Genomic DNA, 22,472 nt, shown 5'->3' on the forward strand with positions numbered 1-22,472 from the left:
ACAGTGAAATCCTTCCCACCCCTCATGTAGGAGGAGTGCAGCAGAAGACCAGCAGTAGAAAGTTATGTGACAGATCTCATACTCACACTACTGTTATGAGTTGACTGCTGGAGGGAAGATGAACAAGCTGATCTTGCCGGTTCTGTTTGCGCTGCTCTGTCAGGTGTATACAGTGCCCTTAAACACTGAAGAAGGTCATTTTCAAATCAGCATTTAACTTTTTGCTTTTTGTCTCGCAGTGCTATACTGAGTCATAATTGGTTTTGTTTTTGACTGTTTGCCGCTTTCAGTCACTGATGCAGATACATAATAGCAGATTGTTTATAGCCACAGAGCCTTTCAGTATTTACAGGTGCATCTCAATAAATTAGAATGTTGTGGAAAAGTTCATTTATTTCAGTAATTCAACTCAAATTGTGAAACTCGTGTATTAAATAAATTCAATGCACACAGACTGAAGTAGTTTAAATCTTTGGTTCTTTTAATTGTGATGATTTTGGCTCACATTTAACAAAAACCCACCAATTCACTATCTCAAAAAATTAGAATACATCATAAGACCAATAAAAAAAAAAACATTTTTAGTGAATTGTTGGCCTTCTGGAAAGTATGTTCATTTACTGTATATGTACTCAATACTTGGTAGGGGCTCCTTTTTCTTTAATTACTGCCTCAATTTGGCGTGGCATGGAGGTGATCAGTTTGTGGCACTGCTGAGGTGGTATGGAAGCCCAGGTTTCTTTGACAGTGGCCTTCAGCTCATCTGCATTTTTTGGTCTCTTGTTTCTCATTTTCCTCTTGACAATACCCCATAGATTCTCTATGGGGTTCAGGTCTGGTGAGTTTGCTGGCCAGTCAAGAACACCAACACCATGGTCATTTAACCAACTTTTGGTGCTTTTGGCAGTGTGGGCAGGTGCCAAATCCTGCTGGAAAATGAAATCAGCATCTTTAAAAAGCTGGTCAGCAGAAGGAAGCATGAAGTGCTCCAAAATTTCTTGGTAAACGGGTGCAGTGACTTTGGTTTTCAAAAAACACAATGGACCGACACCAGCAGATGACATTGCACCCCAAATCATCACAGACTGTGGAAACTTAACACTGGACTTCAAGCAACTTGGGCTATGAGCTTCTCCACCCTTCCTCCAGACTCTAGGACCTTGGTTTCCAAATGAAATACAAAACTTGCTCTCATCTGAAAAGAGGACTTTGGACCACTGGGCAACAGTCCAGTTCTTCTCCTTAGCCCAGGTAAGATGCCTCTGACGTTGTCTGTGGTTCAGGAGTGGCTTAACAAGAGGAATACGACAACTGTAGCCAAATTCCTTGACACGTCTGTGTGTGGTGGCTCTTGATGCCTTGACCCCAGCCTCAGTCCATTCCTTGTGAAGTTCACCCAAATTCTTGAATCGATTTTGCTTGACAATCCTCATAAGGCTGCGGTTCTCTCGGTTGGTTGTGCATCTTTTTCTTCCACACTTTTTCCTTCCACTCAACTTTCTGTTAACATGCTTGGATACAGCACTCTGTGAACAGCCAGCTTCTTTGGCAATGAATGTTTGTGGCTTACCCTCCTTGTGAAGGGTGTCAATGATTGTCTTCTGGACAACTGTCAGATCAGCAGTCTTCCCCATGATTGTGTAACCTAGTGAACCAAACTGAGAGACCATTTTGAAGGCTCAGGAAATCTTTGCAGGTGTTTTGAGTTGATTAGCTGATTGGCATGTCACCATATTCTAATTTTTTGAGATAGTGAATTGGTGGGTTTTTGTTAAATGTGAGCCAAAATCATCACAATTAAAAGAACCAAAGACTTAAACTACTTCAGTCTGTGTGCATTGAATTTATTTAATACACGAGTTTCACAATTTGAGTTGAATTACTGAAATAAATGAACTTTTCCACGACATTCTAATTTATTGAGATGCACCTGTATTTCATAACAGTAATATACTGCATATTATTTGTATTTATACCACAGGTCTGTTGATGCTTGATTCTGATTGGTTCACGGATGTTCTAAGGTGTGCAGTTATTTTTCAAGGAAACGCACAGCTATAAAGTAGTTCCAGGTCTTGACCGCATAACGGTTCCATATCACCTCGCCGAATTATTTCAGTTATTTCAAAGAGCCCTACAGGCTACCACAACAAAATAACCAGTTAAAACAAAGACATTGGTTAAAGTTAATTGGTTAAGAATGTCAGACAATGTCTAAAATATCCTAAATTTATTTCAATTTCGGTTAAAAAGAGCCCTCGCACACCCTCGTCTCCCCCACACTTACACACACACATATGCACACACACACATTGAGAATCGAGTCGCAACCAACAAATAGAGCCGCACCCCAGTGACTTGATCAATACAACAATTTCTATTATCCAAAATAACTTTTAATGTTTTAATGTATTTCGCCTTAATCAGCCTCACATAGCTATAGTAGAAAGCACTGCGCTACACCCCCCCGTTTCGCTTTCACACACACACACACAAACAGAAAAGCAGCACATTCTTCGTTGCTAGTTCTAAAATTACGTTTTCGAATTAGCAATGAAGGCTTGAGCTGTATCAAAGCTAGATACACTTGATCAATACAACAGTTTCTATATTAAATGAAATATCACTGGGAAAAACCCTCGCACACCCCCTCTCACACACACACACTCCCACATTCGTGAACACACATTATACGCGTAACGCACACACTTAAGGCCCAAACATATAAAAACAGGGTTTTCATGTCAGTGCACTCCTGCATCTCAGTGGGGATGAAAAAAAAAGTTGTTAAGGTTTATAACGGGAATATGGCGACACACATCTTGGCGATTTTTAAGTGATGTTACTTCTGACAAAAGCTGCAACAAAAAATGTAATCCCAGAAGCGATCTCACTCATTTTCTGAGTTTCTCTCTTGCGATCCCTCAAATACAAACTCACACACACATGCACAAATGCACTACCTTATTACTCCAGTAAGTCCTCGAGTAAAGCAGCCCTAGCCTCCGTTGCTAGTTCTAACGTGACGTTTTCTAATTAGCAACGAAGGCTTGAGCTGTATTAAAGTAAGACACTGAATCTGTGGCGGAAGAAAGTAGTTCCACTCACAAAAACCAGAAAATATCTTGAGATAAAACCCTGAACGATGTCTTAAGGTGTAGTAACCATGGTGTAAGCGGAATAATTGTCTCCGGCTCGTTGAATTGTTGAAAAAAATGCACACCCGAGGTGCAACGGTTATGCCGCTGCACATCATGACCGAATTACCACCTCAGGTGTGCATTATTTTTCAACAAATCAATGGTCTGTCATCAATTACTCCTTTCAAATATTTGTGGGCTATAAAAATGATGAACAATGAAAGCTGAAGTAATGCAAACATAATATTGAAAAACAAAACTTAGGCTATATATTTTTCGCCCTGCTGTGTGCAACATGAAACTGACAATAAAAAAATATTCTATATTACAAATGAGTATCTTTTCAAGTCAGGGATGTCTCAGGTAAGAATCACGTGTCGCAATTCAAGGATATTTTAGGCAGCATTGCATGAAGGAAGCGAAAGTAACAAAGGGGGTAAAAGTCATAAAGAAAATAAAACAACTCAATAACTCTCAGTTTACTCTTTTGGAACTGACAGTATAATAGAAAATATGACACGGAGGACTATTCCCAGTGTAACGATGGTGGCCCTTAAACTACATTTAAATTAATAATTTTTAAATAAAATTCTAGTGCCAGACAGGATTAAGTCTGTGAAAATGTAATAATTTAATCCAAAGGATAGCTCAAAGCCACCAATTACACAAAGGTGTAAAAGTTATCACTGATATTTTCTTTTAAACACACACACTTTAAATGCAATATCTGTAAATACATACTTAAACACTTGAAAGATGTTTTTTTGTTTTCCAAATTATATTATCTCTCATAGAAAAAAAAAACTAAAACATTTTGCAACATCAAGGATTCAACTAGTAATTCACAGTCATGAACAATAAAAAACAAAACACGATTGATAATATTGTGTGGATCAGTTTATGTTTGGGTTCTCAGTAGCAGATTCATGCAGCCGGTTTGCTCAACAACATGGCAAAAAGAATAAATGCAAAAAAAAAAAACAAAAAAAAAAAAGGAAACAAAGGTTAATTTAAATAAAACACAATCAGTCCTTCAACTTAAATATACAATAAGTAAACACTTTGAGGTTCTCAGCACTTGGATTGTGGTGAGGTGTGCAAGTGTGCAAGAGTCTGAAGAAATGTTAGAATGTACGTTGAATGAGTACGTGTAGGTGAATGTGTGTGCATTTGAATACTCCCTAGACCATCTATGGCTCAGTGGTAGGGTAATATTGTGGGAGAGCTTTTAAGAGGCAAACTAGTGCACAATTAGCATACCTGTGGCTCTCTGTCGGTGCATACTTGGGCTGGAGAAGAGTTACAGCTGGTGGCTGAAAGTGCAGAAATTCAATGACACAGTCGCTTCTGTTTTCGCCCCGGCTACAGCACACGAATGTACAGCGTTCAATGACACATTTGCGCCTGTATTCGCCCCAGTGACACTGTGACCTCGGAAAAACAAAACTGCCCTTCTCTCTTTCTTCCTCTCTCTTGACTCCTCCTTATATTATTCTCTCCATTAATTAGTCTTCCGGTAGTGGATTTTTCCATTTTTTGTTTTTGTTTTTTTTGGGCACGGTATTCTGTACCGTCACACCAGTGACTGCAGATATTCATTGAAAACAAAAAGATTGACCACCATAATGCTGGGAACCACAGGTTTTTAAGTATGATTGATCCCTCTACTAAACCCCCAGTGTTTTATAAAATAGTGCTATATCTTGAATGTTTTTAATCACATGACATTATACTATACAGTGGGGCTGAACAAGTTTTCATACATGACCATTGAGTTCTACCTCCTGACAGAGCCTCAGGTAGGCTATTGTTGTGGGAATGTCTCTCCTCATGATCAATGAGGAAATTTCTATTGTTCATGCACATTTTACAATCTGTCAGAGCTGCTCAGCCACCAGAGGGAATCATGTGAGCAGCAATGGGCTCTACCCAGATAAGGTTGACTGGAGAACGAAGGGAAACTATGTGACTGATGTTAAGGATCAGTTAGATTACCTTCTAGTAATCCCATATTATCTTTGCTAAAGATTGATCTTTTAATGTAGTTTTCAGAGTAATTTGAAAAAGAAGCAGATAAAGCTGGTGCTGTATATTTCAGGGCACTTGTGGTAGTTGCTGGACTTTTTCCACCACAGGCTGTCTGGAGTCTGTCACTGCCATTGCCACAGGGAAACTTCTACAACTGGTAACTGAATGATCACATGAATTTACTGAACATTGACAGTGAACATTCATCAGTTACAGTTGGCTATATATGATATACATTAGCAATAGTGTATTACTTATATGTAAAGCCCTAGGACAGAAAAGAGGAAATTAACAGTATATTAATTGAAATTAATATACTGCTAATTTCCTTTTTTCTGTCCTAGGGCAGGTTCAAGCACACATATGTTATAATGTAGCACATTATGGTAAGTTAAGTTAAGACTTTACTATGCAAAGCAGAAGCCCTACATCAACACTGTCTAGAAGCGCTGCTGACTTCTCTGGGCTCGTTGTCATCTTAGATGGAAAGTAGAACAGTGGAACTGTGTTTTTTGGTCCAAAGAGTCCACACTTCAAATAGTTTTTGAAAAACACAGCCATCATGTTCTCCATGCCAAAGAGGAAAAGGACCATCCAAGCTGTTATCTGCATCAAGTCCAAAAGTCTGTAAGGGCCAGGGGTGTGTCAGTGCCCATGGCATGGGTAACTCGCACATCTGGGTGAACACCATGAATGGAGACAGATATGCACAAATTTTGGAGCAACATATACTGCCATCCAGCACGTCTTTTCCAGGGACGTCCCTGCATTTTCCAGCAGGACATTTTTCAAACCACATACTGCCCGGATTACAAGTACATGGCTGTGTATGCAGAAAGTGTGGGTCCTAGATTGGCCTGCCTGCAGTTCTGACCTGTCTCCAAATGAGAATGTGTTGCACATTATGAAACGCATTAGATGGCAATGAAAACCCTGTACAATTATGCAGCTGAAGACCTGCATAATGGATGAATGGTGGAAAATTCCACTTTCTAATCTTAACAAACTTGTGTCTTCAGTGCCTAAATGCTTAATAAGTGTTATTAGAAGAAATGGTGATGTTTCACAGTGGTAAACACTTGACTGTCCCAAATTTTTTGGAGCATGTTGCAATCATCTGATTTGAAATTACTGTACATTTTCAAAAAACAATGAAATTCACAAGGTAAAACATCATATAATGATTAGTTGTAGTACTTTCAATATAGCAAAGGGTGAATATAATTTACAGATCACACCTTTTTGTTTTTATTTGCATTTTTCATACTGTTTTCAGAATTGGGGTTGTATTTGTGAGATGATATCCTGACAATTTCTGTAACATGCTATGACTATATTTTATAGCACTGAGTGTCAAACCACTACTGACAAGGTGAATAATGCAGTGCTTACTGTGGGCTACACTCAGGAGAATGAAACTCCATACTGGATAGTGAAGAACTCCTGGGGAACTAGCTGGGGCATGAAAGGGTCTGTTTGCATGATTTTTTATTGTCAGATAAATGCAGTTTCCTAAAATATTTGCTTAGGTTGAGAGAATGAATTGAGATTATACATGAAACTTGACCACTTGCAGATAACAGGTAGCCTATATGCCTATAGGGTGATACATAATAGTGTGGCCTGCCAGCTCCCATCATTAATATATTTTAAAGAATGGTGAGGTTTGTCATTTTAGGGCAAAGTATATTTATATGTTTTGTTTTTTATAAATATTGTGTCGTTTCAATTAATGGTTTAAATTCATGCAAATTAATTTATATAAATGTATTATTTATGTTAATATATATTTTTTTTCCCATACAGGTATTTCTACATTGAGAGGGGAAAGAACATGTGTGGACAAATCCTATCCTTTACCTCTGGTGTAAATACATGAAAAGTATTTGGAGAGACAAGCTATTACATTTTAGTCTCACATAAAGTCAGTTTATGCACAATGGACAACACCTTCATTGATGAGCTACAATATTCTAAACAAGTTAAGAAATCAATGCATGAGTAAGGAAAAATATATACATGTAAAACATTCAGTGCCACTTTATTAGCTTTTAACTTGCTGATTGTTGCAGTCATTCATCTAAAAAAATTGTTTAAAGTTCTTGTTTGTAACCTAAAGGATTGTATTATACTGAAATAAATATATTCTCAGGGAATTCGTTTTGTGTCCTGTATTTTTTGATAGATTACTTTCCATATTTCCATAGATCTGTGGGTTTAAAAAGTGTCAGTCAATTCTAGTTTGTGCAGTCAATTATTTTTATGAAAACAAAAACATTAATATTAATAAAAGACTGCAGAGATTTCTGGTTTATCATTGAAGCACTAACACTTTTACAAATATATAATGTATATGTATGTGTGTGTGTGTGTGTGTGTGTGTGTGTGTGTGTGTGTGTGTGTGTGTATATATATATATATATATATATATATATATATATATATATATATATATATATATATATATATATAGTTTATGTGAGTGTTTTTAACCAAGTAACTGCTTACATTTTATTTATTTATTTATTTATGTTTAGCTTCGCAGATGAGTTTTAATAACACTGAATTAAACAGAGACGCAGAATTACAGAGTTGTGTCACTGTGATTGAATACAAATGTTTTTGAAGGCCTGTGGATTTTATGCAATTCCACAGCAAGCCACTGTGTCGCGACCTAAATCTACATCTAATGTTTGAGCTCCCACAGGCTGCACTAGAGAGGGAGCAGTTATTTATTTACTGGGGGAGCCAGAGAGCCCTTCTCACATGTAACCTACAAAGTTATCAAGAGCAATGCATAACGCGGCTGTCCCTGCGAGGAGACAAGAGGCTTTTTTCAAATGGTTGTCTATTGGGGAGATGCTTCAGTGTGCTGAGTGAACTGCTTTTGTGAGGAAACAACTCATCACTTAATGAATTAACCGTCTGCCCGATAATATTCAACAAGTTTTACAGTAAAAAATCCATTTGGAATTAACTATGTGTGGAGTTTACTACGATAAAATGTTTGTTTTATAAGAGAACAAGGACAAATTTGCGACTGGTAGGTGTCCGTTTACGGCTCTCTGCATTCATTTGATATATGCAAACTGTGACTTACTGTCGTTAACAGTTACGCTCTCTTCTGTGGTAAAATCGTGGTCTTTGTTATCGAAGATCTCTGAAAAAGCCATAACACACTCTCTCTCTCTCTCTCTCTCTCTCTCTCTCTCTCTCTCTCTCTCTCTCTCTCTCTCTAACATACCTCTTTTTAGGGGGTTTTGCTTTAAAAAAGAAGTCTCCATCAGGCATCACCAAAGTGGAAGTTCCTCAAAAGGTAACTGGTGCAAATGTCTCATTGTTCCACGCAGCTATGAAGTAACCAAAACTCCTGTGACGTTTTCCAAAAGCCTGAAAAAAACAGCGCCGAAAGTCAGCTCCTTCACGGCTCCCAGCAGACTGAAGACAAGCAGTGTTAACCCGTTAGCCAACCCATTTGCTGTGACAAAAACACCTGCTTTCCATTCCACTATTAAGGCTGTGCCAAAATCCACCATCCCGTCTGTGGATTCCACTAATGAACAAGCTATTGGTGAACTCAAGGGCGACAACTCTTTTTCTGTTACCATCAATGAATGGGATGATAACTTTGATGATTTTGAAACCCCAATCAAGAGAAGAGTAGCATCCCCAGGTGCAGGGACATCTTTGAAGAAGCTAAGTGGACCGGACCAGGACACGTCCCCAAATTCATCTTTTACTAAGAGTGACAAGACTTATTTAAATGGCACTTCACCTGCTACAGAAAACATAGCTGCCCCAAAGGATGTCCTGTCAGCTGCTAATGGACTCACAGAGCCTAATGAGAGAGAGCCAGAAGACTCACCCATTAAAAAGACCAAAAAACAGAAGAGATCAATCGAGCAAAAGCCATTACTGAGTGAGGATGAGGAGGATGAGGAAATCATCAACTGTATTCCACCAGATAGAAGTAGAGTTTTACTCATTATTATTATTATTATTATTATTATTATTATTACATTTAACTGAATTTCATTATGCAAATACTGGAGTTCCCATGGTCATGGGAAACTTGGAAATATCAGGAAAATTGTGATTCCAGGCCTTAAATAGCCATGGACATTTCTGTAGCAAATGCAACTTTTTTGTTGTTATGCTCAGGTCTAAAATATTCCATTGGCAAATTGTGATCTCTACAAAATCTATTTAAAAAAAAAAAACTTGTTTTGCAATAATAACAAGTAACTGAAAAAAGTTGACAGGAACCCTGAAATACAAAGTTGGCTGTAAATTAATGTGCTGTGTTTTAAATAAATTTTAGATGAGAAGACAGCTGTTGAAGAAAGTAAAAGGGCTGATACAGACATTATAGACATTGATGACAGTGAGACAGAGAACTTCTATGACAATTTTGAGGATTTCATCCCACTGTCCCCTTTTCCTGAGTAGATGAGCCCTTCTCTGATAAGGGGAATAGATACGTTTTTCAGTAATGAATAATTCTTTTGAACACATTTTAAGTATTAACTAGAGTTATGGCTGACCATATGCATCTACTGGTTCCATTTTAGTAAGTTTTATTGTATGAAACTCCTTTGTATTATGGAAGCACATATGATCCTGTTTCCCGTGCTAACAAAAATGTATCACTTCGTGGATCTTGTTTAAGCCTGTCGGGACCCTTTGATGGACCTGCCAAAGAAACAAAAGGTAGCACTTGTGCAGCATTGCTTTTAAGTTTTTCTTTGTGGTATTAAACCATTTGGTAGATTTGAAATGATGTACTGTGTCCTAATGTACATTTATTTGTGATTTAGGATCTTATGATGCTCTTTTTAGTGTTATGGAATCAATTTGTCATCTAGCTGATACCATTCCAGAACATGAGCTTATCGCACTGACCTGCGGTACAGAGCTACTACTGCAGAGAGCTTGCACGTAAAGCAATAAATGGGTAATTCAAATGCAAAATTATTACTCACTAGGAGAGAAATGGTGCAAGTGAAATATTTGAGCATACATGAGTGATATCAACAGGGATAGTTCACCTTTGGTTTCACCTCATCATTGCACAGCCTCATGTTGTTTCTTTATTTTGTTTCTGTCATAAGTAATGTTGTGACTTGATTTCCTGGGATGTTAAAGGAGAAATGATGTCATAATGTTCATTTGTGGGTGAACTATCCCTTTAATTTTATACTATGTCAGTGTTAGTTGTCAGTACTGCTTGTTACAGCATAACAGAGTCCATTAAACCGAATCTCTTGTCTTGTCCACAGGAAATGTATTCTTGTTAATGGTGCACCATCTAGAACATCTCAGTCAGATAGAGTAACAACTCCATATTCCAGTCTGATAAAAAGACAAGGTTTTGGAGTCACATTTTGTAGTCTAACAGCATCGATGACCCCACTGACATCAGAAAAAGGAGAAAATGTCAATAAAGGCTTTCAGTTTTGTAAATGTATTGCTTCTGTCATTTCCCTGAGTAATAACTGTATTTGAAGACTCTGACTGCATCATTAATGGGGCTGAAACCCCTTGTGTTTCCTGGAATCCTAACAGCTACTCAAAAACAACAACGAATGGAGACATCTTACATTTGGACTTGACTCCAAGCAAATCTGATTCCAAGTCAGATAAATCTTGCTCAAGGTTGTCATTCAAGGAGCCAAACAATCAGACTTTGGATGCCGAACAGATGGACCTCTTCTTCTCCCCCCAAGAATCCAGTGGATTCTGGCAGGAGGATTGCTGACAGCAACGCTAAAATGAATACAACAGTAGCTAATAACTGCATTCGAACAGACACAGAGCCAGATGATGACTTCCTAATTGGAGACTTTAATATAGATTATTTTTATGAAATTGACATCCCAGATTATTATGAGGAGCCTCAAAGTGTCATGACATCAAAAGGTAGCTCTGGTGCTGTAACACCATCGGTGCGGGAGGGAGGATCTTAAATTGTTTTTTGAGAGAATGACAGTCACTACACCGGCACTGGAACCTAACATAAAACCTGTCCCTGGTAAGTTTGAATTAATGTATTATTCTTTACAATTTATACGTTTTTAAAGATCCCATGAAAACTGCACAGTTGATTAGCACAGTTTTATTGAGATGCAAGATTAGTCATCAATATATTTGGCCTGTTTTCTTGGAAGACTGTAAATTTTAATAATTTTATATAGTCACATTTTCAAAGTACACGAGCATATACACTCAATTTTCAATATTAAATTTTTTTGTTTTTCAATTTCAGTTGATTTTTTGGCATGACTGTATGTTACAATGTTGCCAAAGCACAAGTTATAATCAAATCAAACAGAGTAGAAACATGTGTATAACATTAATCAACAGATTTAAACTGTGGATATTTAGAACACAGTAATTAACAAACAAATAATCTAATGCATTGTATGTAAATATTTTAAATCACATGTAACTGATACACAGTAATATACAGTATATATAATGAAATAATATATGAACTAATGTATAAATTTAAGTGAAAAGGTTTGGTTTAGTGGCTCAGAGTTCTTTCTATCAGGTTATGGCAGAGTGTGACATACTTAGCAGCTGTAGGGGCCATGTGTTGTTTCTCCCGTACTATGATCTGAATTTGTTCAGTTTCAGGCAGCTCATATATTTCAGGTATAGATTCACTGCATTTTGTGAAGAATGTGTTTCTAATGAATTTATATTTTCCACAGTGTAGGAGAAAGTGCATCTCTGTTTCAACCTCTCCATTCTGGCAGTGAACACGTCCTGTTTTCTCTGGGGAGACAAGACTTTTTAAGTCTCCCTCTTTCTTTCTTTCTTTCTATGGCGAGGTTATGATCACTCAGCCTCTATTTGGTCAGGATGTGCCTCTGTTTTACATCTTTGACGGTGGACAGATAAACTGGCAATTCATATTTTCTTTTTAGACCTCTATAGCATTCTAATTTGTGTTGTGATTTAGTTTCACTAAATGCTTCATGGTGGAGTGTTTGATGGGGGCTTGATTTAAGGTGTTTCCAAAATTTTATAGATCTCTTTTGAATGTGTACAATTAACGGGTATCTGCCTAGTTCAGCTCGGCGTTTTCTTTTGGACTTTTAAAATGTTCCTACAGACTTCTGTATGGAGGGTCTCAACAGGGTTTTTACCACATTTAGTGAAGTCGTGACTACAGAGGGGTCCCAAGATCTCACTTCCATTCAGGGCGACAGGTAAAATGACACTGTCAAATATTTTGTTCCAGGTTTTGATTGGGATTTCTATGTTATGAAATTTTCTTTTAATGGCATAGAATGTTCTCCTTGCTTTCTCCTTCAGTGTGTTAACAGCCAGACCAAAGCCACCTGATGCGCTCATTTTTAGTACAAGATAGTTGTAATTTAGTGTGTGTTCTAGGGTGGTGTTGCCTAGTGTGAAAATATATTTGCCATCTTGAAGTCTGGCTTTCTTTTGAAAAATCTTAATTTTGGTTTTAATAGGATTGACTGCCAGGGCCCAGTTGTGGCAGTACTGCTGGAGCAGGTCTAGGTGCTGCTGTAGACCTTCAGATGTGGGTGACAGCAACACCAGATCATCTGCATACAGGAGAAACTTCACTTCTGTGTTGTTGGGGTCAGATTTGTCTCCGCTCTTATAAATAGGGGATATTAGTCCCTTGTTCCAGATTTCAAGAAAGTGGCCAGTTTGTAAAATAAGAAGTTATTCAACCTTATTTTAAAGCAATTTGTAAGTCAGGTGAGCTGTTTTTGAGCATTTCTGTTCTAATTAAGTCAGGGCCACATGCTTTGCTATTTTTTAAATATTTTTTAAGTGTATGTGTCAGTTCTTTTAGTGTGAGGTTGTAATCTAGGGGGTTCTGGCTGTCTTTGATTGCTGATTCTAGTGTTTCAAGCTTGCTCATGGTCAGTAATTGTTGGGGTGATAGACTAGTTGATGGGAGTTCTTTGAGTTTTAAAATGATCTTTCCAGATATTTCCATTTGATATAGGTATGTCCAGATTTTTGGTTGTATTTAAATTATTCAATTTCTTCCAGAAGACATTTGTATTAATGGACTCTTCAGTGTCACTTTTTGATTGTAATATAGTTGCTTTTTGTTGTTAAGCATTATTTTATATGTCTCTCTTAATTCAGAGTTGTGAGGTTGATTGTGTTTAAGGTTGGAAATGTGTCTAAGTTGTTTTCTAATAGAATTACATTCATCATCAAACCAGTTTTGTTTATTGTGTCTAGGTTTTTTTTATCTTATTTTTTTGCTTTTTTTTTATTTATAAGGTTTGCTTTGGTAGCGGATCTGTAGAATATTTCATTGATTAGTTTTACTGCCTTCTTTACATCTGCTAAGGTGGGCTGGAATTGGATTTCAAGGAATCTTTTGATGAGGTTAGTTATTTCTGCAGAGTTGATTGTGTTGTTGTATTTGGTTTCACTATCAATAGCCAATTTATAGCTTTCCTACATTTCTATTTGTTCACAAAGATTATGATCAGTTATACTGTGATTGTGGCTTCTTTTCAGGAAAACGTTCATTTGGCAATGATCTGTCAAGTGTGTCTGTGGTCTGACTGTGAAAACATAATCAACAACATTCGAGCCAAGAGCTGAGCTGTATGTGAAGCGGCCCAACGAGTCTCCTCGGATTTGGCCATTTAGCAGGTACAGGCCAAGGCCTCGGCAGAGCTGTAATAACTCCTTTCCATTTCTGTTAACTATGTGGTCAAGGTTATTGCGAACAGTTGCTGTGGGGGTCAGTTGCAGGGAATTCTTGAAAATGTGGTTATCTCCATGAGTGTCTATGATGTCACATTCGTGCCCTGTCCTGGCATTGAAGTCCCCACACAGCAGTATTTTTCCCTGTGCCAGAAAGTCACTGATCTCTGTGTGGAGGATGGAGAAAAATTCTTCATTATGGTATGGTGATTCTGTAGGTGGGGTGTAAGCTGCACATATACAGTATAGAGATCTTTGTCATTCTCTCTGATGCCTTTTCTAAGTTTTAGCCAAATATGTGTGAGTGCTGTCTTTATGGCTGATAAATGTGATGAGAGGATTTCTTTATACCACACAATGACCCCATCAGAGTCTCAGAGACTCACATTTTTATGTTTGTAGGAGGGCAGGATTATTTCTTTATAACCTGAAGGACAGCAGGTGTTTACATCTTGCCGACACCATGTTTCTAACAAGATTACAATATCTTGATCAGAAATGTTTTGAAGTAACTCTGAATTTGAGATTTTAGGGCCTAAAATAGAAGAAAAAAGTCCTTGGATATTCCAAGAGCTTATACAGAGAGATTTCATGAAGTGTAATTTTGTGATTTAAAAGTTAGATACAAAGAGGGCTCTGCATACAACATAGCAGTTTAAAGTAACACAGTAGAGCAATGTAGAATAACAAAGGTTTCTTTTTTCTTTCTTTTTTTCTTTTTCCCTCTTTCTCTTCCTTCTCCCTCCACATTTAAAAAAAAGCATATTGTATTGCATTCTAGGTTACTGTTTAGCCTAATATCTTGCAAATAAACTGGAGTAGTTGGTGAACTTCTATGTCTGAAAAATCTAGATGCTTTTTACCTTGAAGCGCCTCTTGAGTAAGTGTAGAGCTGTGGAGGGGATGCCTGCTGGAAGGGGTTATGAGGTGAGTGACACGGGCCCCTCACTGAGCACTTTATTAGGAACACCTGTACAGCTACTTATTATACGATTATCTAATCAGCCAGTCGTGTGGCAGCAGTGCAATGCATAAAATTATGAAGATACGGGTCAGGAGCTTCAGTTAATGTTCACATCAACCATCAGAATAGGGAAAAAATGTGATCTCAGTGATTTCGGCAATGGCATGATTGAAGGTGCCAGACGGGCTAGTTTGAGTATTTCTGTAACTGCTGATATCCTGGGATTTTCTCACACAACAGTCTCTAGAGTCTAGAGTACTCAGAATGGTACCAAAAACAAAAAAACATCCAGTGAGCGGCAGTTCTGCAGATCAAAACGCCTTGTTGATCAGAGAGGTCAACGGAGAATGGCCAAACTGGCTCAAGCCGACAGAAAGGCTACGGTAACTCAGATAACCACCTGTAAAATTGTAGTGAGCAGAATAGCATCTCGGAATGCACAACACCTCGAAACTTGAGGCGGATGGGCTACAACAGCAGAAGACCACGTCAGGCTTTATATTAGGACCATAGTGTTCCTAATAAAGTGCTCAGTGAGTGTAGATGGCCTCAAAGACATCTTTTCTATCTATGCTATTCTTTAAATCAAGGGTCCCCAAATTACGGCCCATGGGCCGGATAAAGCCCTCCGAAATGTTTTGGCCGGCCACGGAACCATGCCTGTCACGCATTTTGACCAGCCCACACTGGAAGCACGAGACTGCTTTGGTGGCTTTTCATGCCCATAAGACTGACTATAACGTGAGCCAATAGCATTTGAGCGCAGGCTGTTAAGGAGTATATCATTGGTTTCACCCGATGAACGAACAAGGCCCTTCACTCTTTGAGTCTGAATGAGATAAGACATCTCATTTATGAAGTAACTGAAAGTACTGGTATGCTTGTTTGCGAACAAAATGTATGAATCAGTCATCATTAACGAGGATCTGCTGAACAACTAAATGAGAGGAGGCAATTCTCGAGATTGTTCAACTCGGCAATCTCGTTCAACAAGAAAATCGGCCGAATTAATTGAATAACATGGAGTGATAAGCAACTTATAACAATGGCATACGGACTTTATTGAAACTCATTTTTATTTTTTATGCTAGTATTGTCTATTTTTTGTAGAGCTTGATAAAAAGTCATGCTCAGCAGTTCACAATATGATAGAAATGCTTTGTTGTCATTTGCGGGGTAACGCTTATGATGCTTAAACACTCTGCAGTGCTGAAGTCTCTTTGGCAGAATTGTTGAGATGCAAATTTTAATAAATGATAATTAGACTTTTTCCAATAGTGAATAACTTAATAATCTGCTTTTTCCTCATTCAAAGGAGAGGGGTATATTGTAGCTGCAGGCATTGCTTCAAAAAGGGGCAATCGCTCCAAACCGCCATTGAAGATATAAGGAGCCTCTTACCTAAACCTTTCCCTAACCTTAACCGTGAGTTGAAGTGATGCCCCCTTTTGGAGTTGGCGCAACTCCCTTTTGGAGTAACCTTGCCCTCTTTTGGAGATTCTACCCGTTTGGAGGTCTCCTGGCCTGCAGCTACAGTGATGTGAAAAGCTGATTTCTTCTATTTTTGTGTATTTTACATACTAAACTGTTTTAGATCTTCAAACGAGATATAACATAAAACAAAGGCAACCTGAGTAAACACATAATACAGTTTTCAAATCTATATTTTTTATTAAAGCAAAAAATTTATCCAACACCTATATCACCCATGTGAAAAACTAACTGCCGCTTTAACTTAATAGCTGGTTGTGCCACCTTTAGCAGCAACAACTGTAACCAGATGCCTCTGATAACTGGAGATCAGTCTTTCACAACTCTGTGGTAGAATTTTGGCCAACTTTTCTTTGCAGAACTGCTTTAGTTCAGCCACAGTTTTTGAGCATGAACTGCCCGTTTAAGGTCCTACCACAGCATCTCAATCGGGTTCAAGTCAGGACTTTGACTAGGCCCCCCCAAACTTTAATTTAGCTTCTTTTGAGCCATTCAGAGGTGGACTTACTCCTATGCTTTGGATCATTGTCTTGCTGCATAATCCAGTTGCGCTTGAGCTTCAACTCATGGACTGATGACCAGATGTTCTCCTTTAGGACTTTCTGGTAGAAAGCAGAATTCATGTTTCCCTCAATTATTGCAAGTCACCCTGGCCCTGAAGCAGCAAAGCATCCCTACACCATCACACTACCACCACCATGCATGACCGTTGGTGTGATGTTCTTTTTGTGGAATTCTGTGTTTGATTTACACCAGATGTAACGGGACCCCTGTCTTCCAAATAGTTCCACTTTCGACTCATCAGTCCACAGAACATTCTCTCAAAAGGTTTGAGGATCATCAAGGTGTGTTTTGGCATAATTCAGACGAGCCTCAATGTTCTTCTAGGTTAGCAGTGGTTTTCACCTCACCACTCTTCCATGGATGGCATTTTTGGCCAGTGTCTTTCTGATAGTGGAGTCATGAACAGTGACCTTTATTGATGTGAGAGATTCCTTGGATGTTGTCCTTGGCTATTTTGTGACTTCCTGGATGAGTCGTCGCTGTGCTCTTGGAGGAATTTTGGAAGGTCGGCCACTTCTGGGAAGGTTCACTACTGTGAAAAGTTTTCTCCATTTGGAGATAATGGTTCTCACTGTGGTTCTTTGGAGTCACAGAGTCTTTGAAATCGCTTTGTAACCCTCACCAGGCTGATGTATTTGAATCACACTTTTCCTCCTTTCGACCTTTCGACCTGGGCATAGTGTGCTACTGGGTGAGATCTTTTAGACAACTTTGTGCTGCTGAAAAAGTTCTATTTAGGTGTTGATTTGATTGAAAAGTGCTGGCAGTAATCAGGCCTGATGTGTCTAGTCCAGCTGAACCCCATTATGAATGCAGTTTTATAGATTTGTGGATTTAGTAACTACTCTTTCAAAGGCAAATACTTTTTCACACAGGGCCAGTTGGTATTGGATAACTTTTTGCTTCAATAACATTATCATTTAAAATTTTTATTTTGTGTTTACTCAGATTGCCTTTGTTTTATGTTAGATTTAGTTTGAATTTTTGAAATAATGTAGTATGAGATATACACAAAAACAGAAGAAATAAGGATAGGGGCAAATACTTTTTCATAGCACTGTATACCTACTTGGTTCAAAGGGTAAAAGACGGTCATTTAGCACCATCTACTGGTGGAAAGGCGTAATTTGCAAACGTGGACAATGAACTAATCTGAACGAATCTTTTTGGTGAAAAGATTTGGTGACCTTCACTCACCACATTAGATGCAAGTCCCTCTTGAGTCTTTTCCTCTCATACAATGATTTATTTTCTTTAGTAAAACAAATTATTAATTTGCAGTTTCATGTTTCAGATCTGTGCAATAAGTTTATCAGGGGACAAAAGCGATAGTTAAGCTGGACAGATCTATATGCAGCTGTCTGGGAAGGATCCCTCTCATAATTCATTATCAGATTTAAATTTAAAATAAAAGTGTGTGTCTTTCATTCTTTATTTACTCTGTACCATCTCAACCATGACACCTATAAGTAAAAACTGACTATGTTCCCACAGATTCACTATGAGCTTCAACAGGCACAATCTCAAGTATTCTGTTTTGCCCAAAAAGCCCAAGAAGGTTGATGAGGACTGCATTCAGTGGATCAAGAAACACTATCCACGTGAGTGCTGTCCAGATCTGTTCAGTGCTTTGGCAGTGTACACGTTTTTATTTCAGTTGTCTATCACAGCATGGTGATCTAATAGGTCAAATCGGCCCTATGACTCAGGTATTGTGTACTGTTTGTCTTGGAATGATTGTGACAGTTTGGCTGACAGTCTTCAGAGGGGTGGGATTGCAGCACTGGCCTATCATGCTGGGCTGAGTGACAGTGGCAGGGAATATGTCCAGAGCAAATAGATCAATCAGGATGGATGCCAGGTGAGGCACTCTATTATTAAAAATAAAGTTAGTAACAGCCAAAACGGCTGAACCTGGACTGCAAATAACAGACACTGCATGCTGTTTTTTAAGTGTTTTGCTTTTATCATCTAATAGTTGATTTTATGTTCACACAATTACCTAAACCATTTTTTCTTTTTTTTTTCTTTTTTTTAACCATTCTTCATTTTTAGGTTATCTGTGCCACCATTGCTTTTGGCATGTGTATCGACAAGCCTGATGTACGTTATGTGATCCATGCCAGCCTGCCCAAGTCAGCAGAGGGTTACTACCAGGAGTCAGACAGAGCTGGTAGAGATGGAGAGATGTCCCACTGTGTGCTCTTCTATTCTTACACTGATGTTATTCGCATCAAAAGACTCATTGCTAGTATGTACTCTATTCTGAGTAAGCCATGGACAGATTTTTGTTTAATTTTGTAATAGTTAGGATATGAATAGTGATGCCTTAACTTTATACAATTCCTTGTAATATTAAAATGACAAAACTGAATGAGATGTATTTATTACAGATAACTAAATTTAAACGTTGTGTATGTTATTCAATAAAATGACAGCAATGTTTCAGAGACTAAATACTTTAAGGCATTGTGTAGAATTAAGATGTTAAAAAATTGCATGTGGTATACTGAAACCAAAACATTATTATACATTCATAGTTAATCTGTCTGTGTGAGCGTGGCCTAGATAACCGTTAATATAAATGCAGTGGATAAAGATGGCAACCAGCAATCCAAAGCCACCCACATCAACAACCTGCACAGCATGGTTCATTTCTGTGAGAATTGCTGGCTTACTTTGGCGAGCACACATTTAATACGAGCTTCTGTAAAGAGCACCCAAAGGTCATATGTGACAGTTGTGCCAGACCAGATGTAAGAACTTTTGTGAATCATTTTATTCTTCACAGCATTTACATTCTGCAATAATATTGAACTGCATAATTTCACATAGTCATTGCTTATAAACATTAATTGGAATACATTTTGTTGTAAATTGATGAATAAGTATTTTTAACGAAAGACTTGCTTAAGCACATGAAATAATGAATAATGCCATTTAAAAGAGTGAAATACAATACGAATGCATGCAGATCTTAATACTCGCTTTCAGAAATACAAATCAAGAAATGTCACTGACGACGTAAAGAAGATTGTGAGGTTTGTGCAGGAGAACTGTGAGAAGGTTGGAAACAGATACGGCAAAACCGCCCAGCAGAACAGGCTTACCCTCAACATGCTGGTCGACATATTTCTGAGTAAGAAGGCTAGCGGTATTCGCTGTCATAACTGATAGAGTGAATATTGCTAAGAAGATCTTTTGCTTCATAAAGTGCTTGAGATTTAATGCCTGTCAGGTCGGCTGCTCAAGGCCTCAATAAGAATATCTCTGTTTGGTAGGATCTAAAAGTGCTTGAATCCAGACTGGAATGTTCGTGATAGGAGCAGCATATTCCAAACACAATGCTGAGAGACTCTTTAAGAAACTGGTGCTGGATAGTGTTCTGATGGAGAATCTGTACATCACTAACAACGGGCAGGCAGTGGCCTATATCTCAGCTGGGCCCAAAGTCATGTGCATACTGAGTGGCAGCATACAGGTAAGAATTCAGTCTGTTTTTTGGTTTTGTTTTTTTTTTTAAAGAAAAGCTTGTCAAAAATGGTTCTGTTAAAATGTGTTAAATAGCCATTTTATGTTTTTGTAATGCTACTCTTTGATTTGTAAAATCAATATCAACAAATGTTCCCCATTGCAGATTGAATTCATTGAGACTGAGAGTGCGTCCAGCATCAGAAAGCACACAGCCTCCGTCACTCAGAGTGTCTCTAGGAGAGAAGAGATGGTTAAGAAGTGTCTAGAGGACCTCAACAATCTGTGCAAGAAGTTGGGAAAAGTCTTTGGCATTCATTACTACAACATTTTCTCCACAGCCACACTCAAAAAAATTGCAGGTAAATGAAAGTCTTGATAAAATGCAGATTTTATTTTATGTGAAAAAATGGATGTTTGGATAACTATCACTTATAAGTGTTTCTAAAAACCTGGTAAAAATGTATTCCATGCATCTGTTTATAAGCTTATGTTAAACAGGGATTAAATGAATAAATTAACTTTAGACTACATTACTTAACCAATCTGTTCTTTTGTCCCAAACAGTTTTACTCAATGTATTACTTGGATGAAACACCTCCATATGCTGAATTAATTCATTGCCTTCCATTGACATTGGCACAGCCCTGTGTGCTCTGTTCTGAGTGTATTGTGATGTTTCTGTGCAGAGACCCTGTCAGCTGATCCAGATGTTCTGCTGCAGATTGATGGTGTGACTGAAGGTAAATTGGAGAAATATGGAGCTGAGTTTATCGAACTACTTCAGAAGTACTCAGAGTGGCATCTACCTGGTGAGGGTCTTACAACACACACTGCTCATCTTTTTATGGCTTATGTCCTCAAGATGGTGCTAAATACTGTTATGACGGTTTCCCTAAAACACTGAAAAATCCTACATTGCAGCAATCCTTCGTGGTCCTAATCTTGAATGGTAACAACTAGTGCAGTTCTCATACTGTATGTAGTAATTAGGGCTGGGAATCATCAAACACTTCATGAGTCACGATACAATACATGTTGCAGTACATATGCCACGAATATTTCAAGATGCTTCACAATATCATAATTGCATCACGACTGAAACTGCCCCAATCTGTGCGAGAGTGACCCAGCATGTTCTTGGGAGAAAGAGTGAAGCTTAAGCTTTTCAATTAAGCTTCATACACTTTATGAAGTACATTTAAAAGTGTATGAAACCTAAAATGTTTGAGGTCCAGCGATATTACTCATTGTTATTCTTATCAGGTTCTTCATACTTGTACTCCATATTGCATCATAATTTATTTTCCTCAGTACAAGTACACAGAACTTAATGTAATAGGAAACTGACCAGTAATGGGGCACTTTTTGTTAGAACCACAATGATTGCAATTTCGATTTGGCTAGCTCAGAACAGCTATGGTGACTTGAGTCTAAAGCAGTTGTAACAAAATACTTAGTTCTCTAACTCCCTCTGCAGCTGAGAGGCAGTCCGAGAGTTCAGGATGGATCGACACAACACAAGGCCAACAGAACGATGAGGATTATGATGATGATGATGATGACGGGAACAGTACATCAGCTTATTTCTGAAACACCTCTAGACGGGGGGGAAAGAGAAAGAAAACACCTGTCTCTAGAAAACCTAAAAGGAGGAAAGGTTCCAGCAGTCAGACTTCCTCTTCGAGAGTGTCAGTATGCTTGTCATTTGACGAAACTACAGTGTTTTGGGTGTTTGAACCTAGTCAGTGGAATATATAGTTCATGTCAGCTTTATGAAATTGTTTAAGCTTCTAAGATTGTTTGTGGCTTACATGACCAAATGAAACCCTCTCCACCCTTGATGTAGCGGATACAGCAATAACTGGAGAATACGGGGGTGGGAATTGGAGTGCAGGCAGAGGTTCCAGGCCAGCTCCATCAGCTGCAGCAGGGAAGAGGCCCGGCTTCATGGCTTTGCCCACCCCTCAGAGCGCTGCTCGTCCATTTCTAAAACCAGCGTTCTCTCACTTCTAGGAAGCAGAATATTACCACCCAGAATGTAACAATTTCTCTGACTTTGTAAATATTTATTGTAAATGTTAGAAAGGGCTGAAGGT

At 38.3% G+C, this 22,472-nt stretch overlaps 2 pseudogenes; both read left to right on the forward strand.

The window, feature by feature from the left end:
* The first annotated feature begins 118 nt into the window (after nt 1–118).
* LOC127417089 (pro-cathepsin H-like) lies at nt 119–5,337 on the forward strand (annotated as a pseudogene).
* Nucleotides 5,338–6,495: 1,158 nt separating this feature from the next.
* Nucleotides 6,496–22,469, forward strand: LOC127417090 (recQ-like DNA helicase BLM; annotated as a pseudogene).
* Nucleotides 22,470–22,472: the final 3 nt, after the last annotated feature.

Source organism: Myxocyprinus asiaticus, chromosome 26 (assembly GCF_019703515.2).
Source record: "Myxocyprinus asiaticus isolate MX2 ecotype Aquarium Trade chromosome 26, UBuf_Myxa_2, whole genome shotgun sequence".
Lineage (NCBI taxonomy): Eukaryota > Metazoa > Chordata > Actinopteri > Cypriniformes > Catostomidae > Myxocyprinus > Myxocyprinus asiaticus.